Genomic DNA, 15244 nt, shown 5'->3' on the forward strand with positions numbered 1-15244 from the left:
CCTCTTCCCCGATGACGTCGTCCAGCGCAACAGCTCGACGTCCCTCGTCCACCTCCCCGGATGAGGATCCGTCGTCCATCTCACCGTCCCGCCGGTTCAGCCGCCCCGTCCTCCACCTCCAAGGAGCTGCTCCGACGATCGCCTCATCTATCGCGGCTGCTCCATCCCCACAGCGCCTCCTTAACCTACTCCACCGGAACCGCAGCATCCTCACCGACTCCTCGGACGAAGTCAAGGCCTACTCGGCGCCACCAAAGAGGTTGTACACTCATCGCATCACACCTTCTCCTTAACTCGACCTCCCGGCACCGACGGTGCTCCATACCGCACCCCCATGGAGCGGCTACCTTGAAGCCGGCGCCGCGGGCGACATCTCCACATCGGCTCTCCCCCAGTGCGAGGCCCCTTCGGCGGCGGCGTCCATACCAACCGGATCTGCTGCTGCTGCTCCGGCTCTCGCTCGACCGCTCGCTCGCCCAGCTGCTGCCGCTGCTCTCCCCCTCACTCGTGCTGCTGCTCTGCTCTGATTAAGCCACACTTCAGCTGACTGAATCGACTTTTGGGTCAGTCGATTTTCAGGGGTTGGGGGGGCTTGCCGGAGTTAAGGAAGAATCACCCGCAGCGAGGACGGGGGCTCGCCGGAGAGGTACCCCACTATCTATCTTAGGGGTCAGGGTGGGGGCGGGGGGCCTAGAGGGCTGGCCGGGGCGGCGGTGGCGAGTTGTTTCGGGGCGGCGAGGCGGCGCTGGGGCCGGCGGTTCGGCCGGTGGTGGATGGCGGCTCAGGGGGGTGCAGGTTGAAGATGAACTGCAGGCCCTCCCTAAACTACATGTCAAGTGCCTCTCTGCTACCATTTCGTTCAATTTCGACAGTAACATTCAGATTCCACAGTAAATTTCAGTTTCGACAGTTAAGTTCAGAGTTAACAATTTTTACCTCATCTGTTGTAGTCAGGTGGTTTTTGGTGATGTTAATTTTACATCCATTTACATCATCTATTGGAGATGCTATTAGAATCCCACTTGATATTGATGATGTCTGTCTTGTGCTGCTTCAGCCTTGACGTCTTACGGCTCACCGGAGCTGCTCCAACGACAGAACGATCTGTCACAACAGAGCAGTGCCCTGGACGCCGTCTATAGATTCCTCAGATCTTCCTCCACACCTCCGACAGCCACCTCTACCTCAACTGCTTCAGCGACCAACCCAATGATGCTGAGGTTGACACGGCTACGGCAAAGAGGTTGTACACTTGTTACATCACTTATTACTATACATTCACGTCGATCCATTAGGGCTATTTTGGTTCAACGTTAAAACATCGATCCACTGGTTGTTACCATCACTCTATATTTCTGCATGCTCTCCTTACATAATCTCACCATATTTTTTTCGTATGCATGTTAGATATTGTACACAGTTATACTGAACATGTAGAGAAAAAGAGAAGAGTTTTGCGCGGTAATACAATGTCATGCAGACATCGCTCCATGGTGGGTTCAATGGCAAACCCTCCCCACCCCTCTCCAGATTGTAATCCAGAGGAAGATATCTATTCTGAGGCGGATTCGGACGTCGCTGACCACTCCTATTTACCCCCAAGGTGTTTGCTCTACCTTGGCATGATGATGTTAGTCATATCATGCATATGTTGCCTTGCAGTGCCTACTTTTAACATCATATATGTCATCTGCTTAGTTTAGACATGTTCTGTAATGCCACCTATTTAGTTTCTATATCATATATAGGAATTATGCAGTCTCATGTCTTTTAGCCAGCCATAATATATGTGAAATGTGCAATGCCATCCTGTTTAACCAGGCATCATATATTTGAATTATATCTTGCCCATCCTTTTCTTCATTCCATTTCCATTTGTCGACAATGTTTGTACATTAAACTACTCTTCCTGTGAATCGTCCATTTGGGTGGGAGATGGAAAAATCTGGAGTGAAAACAAGGCCTTCAGAGCAGACAGTGCTACCTGTCGAAGCAGATCTCTTGTTGGGTCCCGATAGCTCCTCAGATATGGATTCAGAGACAGATGACCAGTCCTATTCCCCCACTGAGGTGTATGCTCTAACTTGGCACGGTTATACTACTCATATCATGCATACGGTGTCTTGCATTGCATAGTTTAGACATCATATACACAATATTCAACACCATGTTCTTAGTTCAAACATCATATCGAATGCCCTCTGTTTAGCATATAAATCACATATGTGAATTAAATGATGCGATCCTGATTACTTAGATAACATGTAGGTGAATTATGTCATGCGATCATGTTTAGTTATTCATCATATCTTTGAATTATGTTGTGCTATGCTATCCAGTTTAGATAGACATCATATATGTGAAATTATGTCATGCTATCCATTTTAGTTAAACAATATACATGTCAACTATTTCATGCCCTCTTTTTTCCACACTATCTATTGCATCTGTCTCTCATACAATGTCTGTACATTCAACTATGTTTCCTGTTTATCAGCCATTTGAATTGGAGCGGGTGATGCCAGTATCTAGCGGACTAAAAACACGATCTTCAAATAAAACAGTGCTACCTCTTGGTGGAGATAGCACCCCGGTTGTACATGCACAAGAACAAGCCCTACCACACATAACCCAAACTCTCGCAGATTGTACCCCTACTACGATGGACAGAGAACCAGCTTCACCCAATCTAACCCCAACCCCAGCCGATAGTAACCCAGTTCCTGTTGACACAGCACCATCTCCACCACAGAGCTCCCAAACAAGAGCAGTTAGTAAGGCAGCTCTAGTGCCCATAGGGCCAGTACTATCACGGCGAACCCCAACTCCACCAGTTAGTACGCCTATTCCGGTGGAGGAAGCACAACCAGCTAGTCGTAGTTTAGCATCTATTGCATTTGATGTTCTTAAATCGTATGTGCGTATCTTCCCATCTTGGAAATATTATACTGAAGATGAAGGAAAATGCCAGTGGCAGGTGTTTGTCCAGGAGTTATGTGTAAGTAATGTTATTCATGGCAGTTACTTTGCTTCGTCCCATACATCCTACCTCCATGATGGTTATAATACAGCAAATTTTCCCATTTTTCTCTATAGAGAAGGACCGATTTGGAAACTCAGGATGAGGTAACCTGTGCTAATACCTCTGCTATCTTCAAGAATGCTTGGTGGCAGTATCGGAATTACCTGAAGAAAACGTACTTCACCGATAAAGAAACTCATCAAATTCTCTTATGTTCTCCTGAGACACATTTACTGGACGATGACTGGGAACGCCTTGTTTTGTACTAGTCCCGAACTAAGAATGTGGTAAGGTCTATGAGCTCATTTTATATTTTTAAGTATTATATTCTTGCGTCTTACTATACTCTGTTCATGTAGAACAAGTGCCTAAACCTGAAGAACAAATGTTCTAATTTAAGATTCCATTGCTACCATAGGACATAGATATATGTTTGTTTGATGCTTTTATTATGTACTAGTACTTGGCAATAGAAGACTTGGTAGTTTAATCCTGTCCAACTTACTAATGAACTGGTTCACCGAAATGAGTTTCATATACTAGTACATGCTAAACTTGTTATGTGTCTGCTTGTTTCTTCTTTTAGAATGCTGACAGAATATTGGGGAAGAGTGCATTATTAAGCAACGGTAAAGGAAGTAATGCGGATAAGGTTCAGGATAGTGACACATCCTGTCTTGGTTTAGTGTTGGAGTTACTGGCCACTACCGCTTGCACAAGCTATTCAAACTCACTGTCTGAATCAGTTTGGTTTATTGAGTCTCAACTACAAGCTGAAAGACATCGATCAACTATGCTGCGACAAGAAGCGGAAGGACTGCGGAAGTCCCTGGAGCATTCAAATGCATACTTTCTGGTGCAACAGCAAGCGTTGGAGGATTTTAGCGCCAAACAAGACAAAGCTAATCAACTTGCTAAGCTTATTGCCAGCATGGTGGATACCCAAGATAACGTTTCTTGAGCTCTTCTGAAGTTGTTTCAGTTATGCTCTTGTTTTGCTGCCGCGTTTATTTGCACTGGTGGCCAACTTTGACGGCCAATGTATATGATATGCTACTTTGTTCCCTATATTTGCACTGGTGGCGAACTTTGATGCCCAGTGGATGTAATATGTGTGATAGCCGTGATAGCCTAGCGTTAGTTGCTTGCTTATTTATTTCCTTGTTGTCTTGTTTATTTGTTTGCTTGTAGTCATTGCAGTTCTTTTTCCACGGTTGACTAGTGGCTGCAATAACCTATTTTTTAAAACTAGGCCACAATAACCATGGGCTAATATTTACTGTAGTGACACTGGGCCTCCTACGGGCCGTAGAAACAGTGGCCCTTCTACGGGCCATAGAAACAGTAGGCCTTCTACGGGCCATAGAAATAATGGGCCTTCTACGGGCCGTATCATCAATGGGCCTTATACGGGTCGTATGATCGATTGGCCAAACATGGGCCAAAAACAGGCTGCATTATGGCCGTAAACGGGCTAGAGTTGGAATCATCCATTCATGGGCCGACCGTAATGGGCCATCGTTAATAGGCCGTATTTGATGATGCTATGAAAACGGCCCAACGTATTAATGGACCACAAACGGGCCGACTGTAACCACGGGCTGAATTTGGCCCACAAGCAGAAAATGACAGTAACGGGCCATAAGTAAAAGAATGCTGGAAATGAGCCCAAGAATAAATGGGCTCTGAGAAAGCCGAAAGATAACATGGGCTAGAAACGGCCCAACAGAATAACGGGACGTGAATGGGTATAAAGTGATACACTGTTCATTACGGGCCAGTTTCACCACGGGCCGTTAATGGGTGTAAAGTGATACACTGTTCATTACGGCCCAGTTTCACCACGGGCCGTTAGTAGGCCAAGAGTTACATAGGGCCTCATATGGGCCGAAAGACGTCATGGGCCATACATGGGCCAGAAGTGAAAACGGGCTGGAATCATATTGGATGGCCCAGATGACGCTACTGGGCCTAATTCGGATAGGGGGTAACGGGCCTTGGGTTAGCGGGCTGTAAATGGGCTATATGCGAACATTCCATTAACAGGCTTTCCATGGGCCGGCCTGCCACCTTTTGACCAAGTCAAACGCGCCGGCCTTTTCACAGGAATGGGCCTCTGTTGGGTCATGCCACGTGTCGACGTATCATAGGCGCCTTCCGTCCAATGAGTGGTTGACATCTGTCCCAACGATGAGCCGACACGTGTTTCCTCCAGCCAATGATGATTTTACACGTGGAAAATCCCCATTGGTCGGGGCTGCTAACGGGTTATTGGATCCAAAACCCGACCCAATAGCTTAACAGTGTTCCGTTACGATGGATGCCACGTGTCGGTCACCCTTGACGAAAGCACTTCTGTGACGCGTGATTTATCGTCATGGAAGTGGACACTTCCGTGATGATAATTTTGGTAATGTCATGGAACACTTCTACGACAACACAGGTATGACTATCTTGATTATATCATAAATTTGTCATGGATGTACATGCATGACAAAAAAAGCGACCTACTGTGACAAACACGTATCATCACGAAAGTGTATTTTTTTGTAGTATAGCGACATGCCTCCGTTGGTGGAATCCGCGCCCCCTGCTGAAGTCGACTGCATCCTCCTCGTCGTCCTCGTCCTTGGCGCCGCCCTCAAGGTTGTAGTACTCGTAGTAGTGGCAGCGCTAGAGCTCGCGTTGGTACTCCACCACTGATTCCTCGACGGACAGAGTATTCTCTACCTCGACCTCGGCCACGCGCAACTCCTCCTCCCGGCGCTTCTCGATCTTCGTTGCCTTCTGCATCCCCAGCTCCCGCTCGACGATCTCATGAGGAAGCAAGTGCTCCATGGCCACCGCCGCCTTTTCGGATGTGAGTCACATGCTAGATTCTGAGGTGGCTTGGAATATATTGGTGTGTGCATCCTCGATCTTGGCGTGGATGGCCTTGACCCGGGCTAGGGCGACATCGGCAGCACGGACAACAGCTTGAGCGCTCTCAGCATTTGCAGCCTCCGTCGCAGCAGCAGCTGTAGCCGTCTCGGTTGCTATCGCTGACCTGTTGGCTGCCGCAGATGCCCTCTCGGCGGATGTGGCCGCTCTCAATGCGGATGCGGTGGCACTCTCGACGTAGGCGGTCGCGCTCTCGGCGCAGGCGGTGGCGCTCGGGGAGGATGCGGCCATCGTACGGGCCTTCATGATGCGTTCCCACGGCGTCATCCTTGCAAGAAGGGGTTGCGGGCATGGGGAACGAGATTCGTGGATTCGGGGGTTGCCGACACTGGAGCAGAAGAGCCGACGAATTTTAAGGAGGAAGACTTAAATGGACCCACGAATTTTCATCACAAACGGTTCCTACAAAAAAACTGTGTGTGATGTTGTTGATATTTTTTATTAGCTGTGAAAGATGAATTTAGAGTAAAGTGGCAAGAAATGGTGTTTTAAATGTATGAAAAATATGTAGTACTAATACAACTGTCATGTCAAATTCTGGAAAATTTCAGGGATCATTTGACCTTTTAAGACATTTAAGTGATTTCTAGCCATTTAATGACTGTAATTCAAATTTGAACTACATGTACACACAACAACTAACCATAACGGTTTGAAAAGTCATATTTTGTGTACTTGTGTGCAATTTAATTCCATGTGTATTAAATTGGATGGAATTTTCAAACATATTGGTCTCACGGCTATGACACAATTAAGCACAGAGTGTTATGGCATTTAAATTCCAAAAAATTAAAAAAAATCAGAAACACATGAAACCTTGCTTGATGTAATGTCATGCCACCATGATGGTGTGGTAATTTTTTTGGCATTTTAACGAAAGTTTGGACACACACCCCTCACAAACCGAAGCAACTCACTAGAAGGCTCGTGGTTCCGAGAAGGAACAATGCATGTTTGATGACAAACAGCCGATAGCTTCCTCTTACGGGCTTCAAATATTTTCTACAGTTAACATGCACTAATACAACTGTCGTGTCAAAATTTGGAAAATTTTAGGGGTCATTTGACCTTTTTAAGACATTTAAGTGATTTTCTAGCCATTTAATGACTGGAATCCAAGTTTGAACTACATCTACATGCAATGGCTAACCATAACGGTTTGAAAAAAAATCATATTTGTGTACTTGTGTGTGAGTTAATTCCATGTGCAGTAAATTGGAAGGAATTTTCAAACATATTGGCCTCACGCCCTGGACGCATGCATGGAGTGCCATGGCATTTAAATTCCAAAAAATTAAAAAAAGATCAGAAACACATGAAACCTTGCTTGATGTAATGTCATGCCACAAAGATGATGTGGTAAAAAAATTGGCATGTTTTACGAAAATTTGGACACACATCCCTCACCAAGAGGGAACAATGCATGTTTGATGACAAATGGGAGATAGCTTCCTCTTACGGCCTTCAAATTTTTTCTACTTTTAACGTAAACTAATACAACCGTCATGTGAAAATTTGGAAAATTCTTGGGGTCATTTGACCTTTTAAAGACATTTAAGTGATTTTCTAGCCATTTAATGATCATAATTCGAATTTGAATTACATCTACATGCAACAACTAACCATAGTGGTTTAAAAAATCATATTTGTGTACTTGTGTGCGAGTTAATTCCATGTGTAGTAAATTAGAAGGAATTTTCAAACATATTGGTGCCACAACATGGACACATGCATGGAGTGCCATGACATTTTAATTCAAAAAATTAAAAAATGATCAGAAAAACATGAAACCTTGCCTGGTGTAATGTCATGCCACCAAGATGGTATGGTAAACAAATTGGCATGTTTGATGAAAGTTTGGACACACACCCCTCACAAACCGTAGCAACTCGCTAGAAGGCTGATGGTTCCGAGACGGAACAATGTATGTTTGATGACGAACATGAGAAACTTCCTCTGATGGTTCAAATGTTTTCTACATTTAACGTGCACTAATACAACTGTCATGTGAAAATTTTGAAAATTCTAGGGGTCATTCGAACTATTAAAGACATTTAAATGATTTTCTAGCCATTTAATGACCGTAATTCAAATTTGAACTACATTTACATGCAATGGCTAACCATAACGGTTTGAGAAATCATATTTTTGTGCACTTGTGTGCGAGTTAATTCCATGTGCAGTAAAGTGGAAGGAATTTTCAAACATATTGGTGTCACGGTCTGGACACAAATGCATGGAGAGACATGCCATTCAAATTCCAAAAAATAAAAAAATGATCAGAAACACATGAAACCTTGCTTGACGTAATTTCATGCCACCAAGATGATGTGGTATGTTCCAAAAAATTAAAAAATCATCAGACGATGTAAATATCCGGTCTTCAAAAAAGAAAAATATAAAGATCTGGCAGGACAATTGTCCCCCACATGATTGGCACTCTATTTCACGCCTCGAGGTTTGGAAGGTGAGTGGCGTGGGTTATTAATCAGATACGGTTCTGTATTGGAAACCGTCAGCTATTAAGTTCACACACGACTTTTGCTACGGGAATCGTGTGGAATTCAAACTATAGTACTCGTAAATTCTGGCGACCAACATGTGTACTGTTCCCATTGATCTAGATTCTGGCCGCCAATAAATACTACCTTGCTTACATCGTCCTGCCCTTATTCTCATCTACATCCTCCCCTCACTCGTCCTCTCTCTCTCTCAATCTCGGCCATGGCGCCGCCGATCTACCCACACGCTGATGAGGAGGCGCGCTCCCCAATGATGCTCAGTCGAAGAGCAGCAACAAGGAGGACCCCTACGCGCCACCGGATGAGGTTGCGTCGGATCCCCGAACTTTGGAGTGGTTATGGGGCCAGTACAATCTTTGTTTGTGGAAGTCGCTACCGCCGGCTAAGAAATCTAGGCAAGTGGCCTTCAAGAAGGAGATGACAGAGGAGGAAGCCAGGTACCAGGTGGAATGTGAAGCCCGTGATGCCGCCTGGAAAAAGGAGGCGGTGGAGCTTTGGGGGCGGGCACATCGTCATGCGGAGGAGGTGTATGAAGACGGGTATTTTATGAGGAAGGTCAAAGGCGCTAGTCGCCTCATCGCTGCGTGGAGGTGGGCTGATAAGCTCCAGCGTGCCACTGGCGACGAGCTCCGGTGGGCGCCCAATGAAATGGAAAGATCGTTCGCGCTCGTCCGCCAGCAAGAGGCCGATCGGTACATCAAGCGTTGCGAGGCAGAGGAGGCAGAGTACTGCCTCCGCGCTAGGAAGATGCCGCGCACTAGGGAGCTGCTGGCGAGGGTCCGCCAAAATACTGCCCCCAGGAGGGATTATTAGTTTTAGTATTGTTCGTTTTCAATATTATGCATTGTACCTAGTAGTTAAGTATCATCACGTATATGTGATGATATATTATATATTTTGTGATGAAGTAATGAACAATTTATATATATATATATATTATGAATTCCATTTTCTATCTGTTTTTGTACACAAATTTGTATCTAGCTGTTATCATCCAGATATACAGAATGGAAATCATATATACACACATTGAATTTCAAACAAACATATAAGAACGGAAAACAAAGTACACACATTGAAATAGAGCAATAAACAGAGCAATGTTATGATTGTTGTGAATACATAGTGATCCATGTCGAAATGACTCAACAAAATAAAATGCGTCCATGAGACCATGACTAGCAGCCCTTGCCTACAGTAGCTCTTGGCTCTGTCTGAACTCGTGCAGGCATTCGTCCAAGCGGTCGACACGCCCGCAGTACATCTGAAGCGCGATCTCGAGCTCCAAGTTGGCTATTTCATCGGAGATCACCAGCTTGAGGATGCGACGGCCATGTTCCTCTACTACGCCCAGGTGGACACCTAGGCCAAGGAGGCAGTCGAGCCTAGCGACCAACGCGTTGGCATCGAGCGGGCCGCGGACAAGGCGAACGGCGCAGCGAGCATCCGGTGCAAGTAGGACATGGCTGGCCTCTGGCACAAGCGTAGAGGGCCTCTGCCCACTCTTGGCGAGGAATGGGGGTACTGACAGGACGTGTACCCAGCTGTGATGCCCTGTCGATAGCAGGCAAGCATCGATGGATCCGCTCTTGCTGTGCGGCACGCCGCGCCTCTCGCTCTGCGGCGCTCCAACGGTCTCGCCGTGTGGCGAGCTGCAACCTATTGGCGAAGATGCGCTTAGCTTGCTCTGCGACACGCCATCGATCATGTTGTGTGGTGAGTTGGAGCCTCTCGGCCCTGACATTCCTATCTTGATCCGCGGCGCTAAAGCGCCATGCGCCAATGGTCTGCTCAACCCTGGTGATGACGCGCATCACGGCGTCGTCCATCGCATTGCCGGGGAGCGCCTCGGCCTCGACAGGCCATGGCACCTTCTCGTTTTCCTTGTTGATGGGGTTGATGGCAGAGGCGACGCTTTGGTGGGTTGGCATGCTTGGAAAAGGTGGATGTGCTATAGGCTGCGCTTATTGCCTCTGTGCGTCGCGCGCCACCTAGGTTTATGTGTAATATCGCTGGGTGGCGGGAACCCGGTGAGGAAATGGTGGTGTGTTCATAAAACGCCATTAGTTAATGGAAACTTAGCATAGAAGGAACATCGAGCTAGCACAAGAAGTAGATGATGATCAGATGATCGTTCATCCTAGTTAATTATGCATGTAATAGTTTACTTTGGTGTGTGGAAATGTCATGTGTGTACTAGCCACCTATGTAATTGGATGTTTCCCGCATATTACACACATCTTGTTTATGTGAAATGTTTCTATTCTCTTGGCTCAACACAAACAGTTTATCGGAATGAACTGTCTGCCCTCCATTATATTGCACACACCTTGATCTGGCCGAACCATTTATGTTTTGTTGCCTAATTGAAAAAAGTTCATCCGAGTGAACCGTATGCCGTATATCGCACGCACTTTGATCTGGTTGACCATTTCTTCTATGTTTCCTAATCAAAAACAGTTCATCTGAGTGAACTGTATGCCGTATATCGCACACGACTTCATCTGGTCGCCCATTTGTTTTGCTCTGCCTCATCGCAAACAGTTAATTGAACCGAACCGTATGCCGCGCATCGCACACGCAACTAAAATCTGAACGTTGTTTGATGCATTCTTCATCACAAACGTTTTGCATATTTTTTCATGGTTTTTTTACATCACCATTTGCGATTAATGCATCACACACAGTTTTGTCAAAGGGTCTCTGATTTAGTGTCGCGTTAGCAGCATCCTGCAGTAGTGTGTGCATCTAAATCAAAAGAACTCCTACATACACTCCTTCACTAAAACCAACAAACCACTCTACTTGTAGAGCATTTTAAATGAACTAAACTAGGAGTGAGAGATGAAAAATGAAGTTGCTAACATTTTAGAACACTTGTGTAGTTGGTGCACCGCCAAACCTAGACAAATATTGGGGGAAATGTAGCTTGGAGGTCAATCTTGTAGAGGATAAATCTTAAGTGTGGCTCGGGCATTTCGTCAAACACATCATGTGCATAGGAGGTGAGAATAGAGTAGCACAAACCTCCCACCCTTCCACGGCCAAAAAATAGAAGAGATGGGGGCGTGGACATATATATATATATATATATATATATATATAGGCATCTCTTTAGTCCCGGTTGCTGGCTCAAACCAGGACAGAAGACAGACCTTTGGTCCCGGTTCCAGCCACCAACCGGGACTAAAGGGGCCGCTAGGAATGGGTCCGGCTGGCCATAGCCGGACTATGATGTCCTTCATGGCCAAACCGAACATCCTATGCAGCTCCGCCAGCTGCATCATCTGGTTGTTCAGCAGTGCTGGCCGCTCCGGTGCTAGGTACTACGACCAGAAGAACTTCTCCGTTGTGTTGCCTTCTTGGGCCCGAAAATATTGTGCATCGTCGGCAGCACTCCTCGGAAGGTCCGCAAAGGCATCTGGAGAACTCCATATTCGATTAAGCAAAGCATATCTCTGACCGCCAAATATAATCTATAAAAGAAAGGGCTTACCAGCCGCTATCTATTCGGCCTGCTTGATCTCCTCGTGAGCTACCCAGGAGTCGGTCCGCGCCTCCTTGGCCTCCTGAAGTGCCTTGGTGAGATTGACCGCTTGGCCCTTAGTCTTCTCCTCCAAGGCATCGCACTTGCTGGCGGCATCCTTGAGCTCCTGCTCCACTTCGGTCACCCGCTCCTCATACTTGCAGCGGGTGACCTGCTCGGCCTCTAAATCCACAGCCGCTTTGTCAGCGGCCGCTTGGCTCACCAGCGCCTGCTCCTTGGCTTGGGCGAGGGCGCTCTTTAGGGTCTCGACTATGGCCGCACTACATGCAAATATGATCAGGACAACGTAGGAGATTAGACTCCACATTAGCATATCACTTCAGGTGTGAAAGCACTTTTTCAAACCATACCCTGCGCCTCATCAAGCCGTTTGTTGATACGGATGAGATCCCCATCGGCCAGCTCCAGCTTCCGCTTGAGTTCGGATACTTCACGGCCTGGGCGCTCGTCGCTAATAGTGAAGCCTGTTTGTCAAAATAGACAAGTATGTTATCTCCTACGAATATTACTTGATTCTCTGTTCGGCCTTCTTTTTCAAAAGCCGAACAAAGTCTTAGGGGCTACTATATATACACATGCATATTTTTTGCATATGCAAAGCGGCTAAGAGTATTACATCGCATACCTCAAAGCCTGTTAGTAGGATGTTGAAGGCTTCGTTCAGCCCGCTTTTGGCGGAGTGAACCTTCTCAACCACCGTACCCATCAGGGTATGGTGCTCCTCCACGACGGAAGCACGTCGAAGTGCTTCCACCAAAGTGTCCGGCGCCTCTGGATTGATAGAGGTCGCCGGTGGAGTCGACACTCCCCCTCCTTTAAAGGGGGTTGATCGCTCGATTTTGGAGCCGTGTGGGTCTCCAGAATGATGTTCGGCTGGGGGCCGGATTGGTCATGGCCCCCATCATCAGTTTCCATGGGGGTTGGTTCCCCCATGTTCTCAGCAGCCGAGTTGTTACCCTCTAGCGCCGTCTAGGCGGCCTCCCGCACCCCTCCATGGCCCGGAGAGGCACTTCGGGACAACACTTCGGTGTCATCCGTGGCGGTTGGCAAAGAGGCTCGCGGAGGCGTCTCGCTCTCCACCATCCCCGGCTCCAGCGAGTTCCCCGAAGATGATGATAGTTGGGGGAGATCGCGGGCTGTACTGAAGCACACAATATAATGTGTTAAAACTACAATCATAAATACCGGATATATGTAAGGCATCCTTGGATACTTACGAATCGGCCAGGGGCTTCGACCCGGGGCGCCACTCGGTGATGGCTTCAGCGTCCGAGTCCAAGCCATCCGAGAGGGATATCTTCCCCCTCTTGGACGCCTCTGCCTCTGGGTCTACAAAGGCCGCCCTTTTCTTCTTCCTCCCCTTAAGGCGAGAATTGCTCACTTCCTCCTCCTCTTCGTCTTCATTTCCCTCATGGGAGGAGGGAGCCTCGGTATCTCCAGACACAGCGTCCGAAGTACCTTTACGGCAAAGGCCACCTTTGGCCTCCTTGCCCTTCTTCTTGGCCTTCTTCTCTGGCGCATGGTACCGTGCCGAGACCAGCATCCTCATTAGCAGAGGATCAACTGGGTTTTCGGGCAGTGGAGCCGAACACTTGATCCACTCTGCCTTCTTCGTCCAGCCCTGATTAAAGGATGGAAGTCTCAGCATACCCCTTTATTTGTGAACTAAGTTATGTTCGGAAACTGAAAAACTTACCATGGTGGATGGATGAGCGCAGTTGAGGCCGATGTCATCGGTCCTCTCCGGCCACGACTTCTAGGCCTTGAAAAGTAGCTTCCAGATATCTTCATGCGTCGTGCCGAAGAATCGCTGCAGGGTCCGCGGCCCTTCCGGATTGAACTCCCACATGTGGAGAGGCCGGCTCTGGTAGGGAAGGGTTAAGCGGAATAGCATCACCTGAATCACGTTAGTGAGGCTGGTGTTCTTTTATATAATTTTTTGATCCGCTTTTGCAGCATCAACACCTCATCGGTCGACCCCCAGTCCAGACCCTTGTTTGTCCACGACATGAGACGCATCGGGGGTCCAGATCTAAACTCATGAGTGGCCGCCCAGTTGGCGTCGCGGGGTTCGGTGATGTAGAACCACTCCTGCTGCCATATCTTGATAGTTTCCACGAAGGCCCCTTTGGGCCAGGTGACGTTGGGGAGCTTACTCACCATAGCACCTCCGCAGTCTGCGTGCTGCCTGTCAACCACTTTCGGCTTCACATTGAAGACTTTGAGACATAGGCTGAACTGGGGGGACTGCGGAGAAGCGTCTTGCACAAGACGATAAATGCCGAGATGGGGAGGAAGGAGTTTGGGGCTAGATCATGGAAATCTAGCACGTAATAGAACATGAGGCCGCGGACGAAAGGGTGAAGTGGAAATCCAAGTCCGCGGAGGAAGTGGGGGATAAATACTACCATTTCGCCGGGCTTCAGAGTGGGGATGACCTGCTTCTTGGCAGGGATCATGTGCGCAATGACCGCACTCAGGTACCCCGCCTCCCGGAGCTCCTTGATGTCCTTCTCCGTCATGGAGGAGGTCACCCACTTACCTTAAGAACCGGATCCGGACATGGCTGGAAAGGTTGGTGGTGATGGGGAGATCAAAGCTTAGGCGCTGGAGCTCGAGGATGGGAAGGTTGAGGAAGGAAGAAGGTGCGGGTTAAAAAAGATGGATCTTTATCCGCATATATATGCCGTGCATACCAAGCACCCGTCCCACTAGCCTTAAAACTCGCCTATTCCCAAAGGGTCATGCGAACGGCACGGTTGGATTACCCAAACCCGTATTGATGAGAATCCCGTGATAAGGGGACATGATCTTTGCTTTGACAAGACGTGTCAATAGAGGCTGCGCCTCAAAGCACGAAAGCGGGAGGCCAAAAAACTGTTCGAAATAATAAAAAGGCTAGACGTAATGTTTCGCCAAAAATTCTGTCAGTGGACATGCCTTATTTTGATTAAGTATTGTGCCCTTGCGGTTGAGGGTTGTAATTTTTATACAGAGCCGGATACAGTTCTCTTACTTAGAAGACTGCTTTAAAGATATTCAGAGGAGGAACCCGCCTTGCAATGCCGAAGACAAATATGCGTGCCGAATACATCACAATTGAAGACTGGTTCAGGGGCTACTGAGGGAGTCCTGGATTAAGGGGTCCTCGAGTGTCCGGGCTATGGGCCAGACTGGTGGGCCGTGAAGATACAAGGTAGGAGGCCTTCCCCA

This window comes from Triticum aestivum, chromosome 5A (assembly GCF_018294505.1).
Source record: "Triticum aestivum cultivar Chinese Spring chromosome 5A, IWGSC CS RefSeq v2.1, whole genome shotgun sequence".
Classification (NCBI taxonomy): domain Eukaryota; kingdom Viridiplantae; phylum Streptophyta; class Magnoliopsida; order Poales; family Poaceae; genus Triticum; species Triticum aestivum.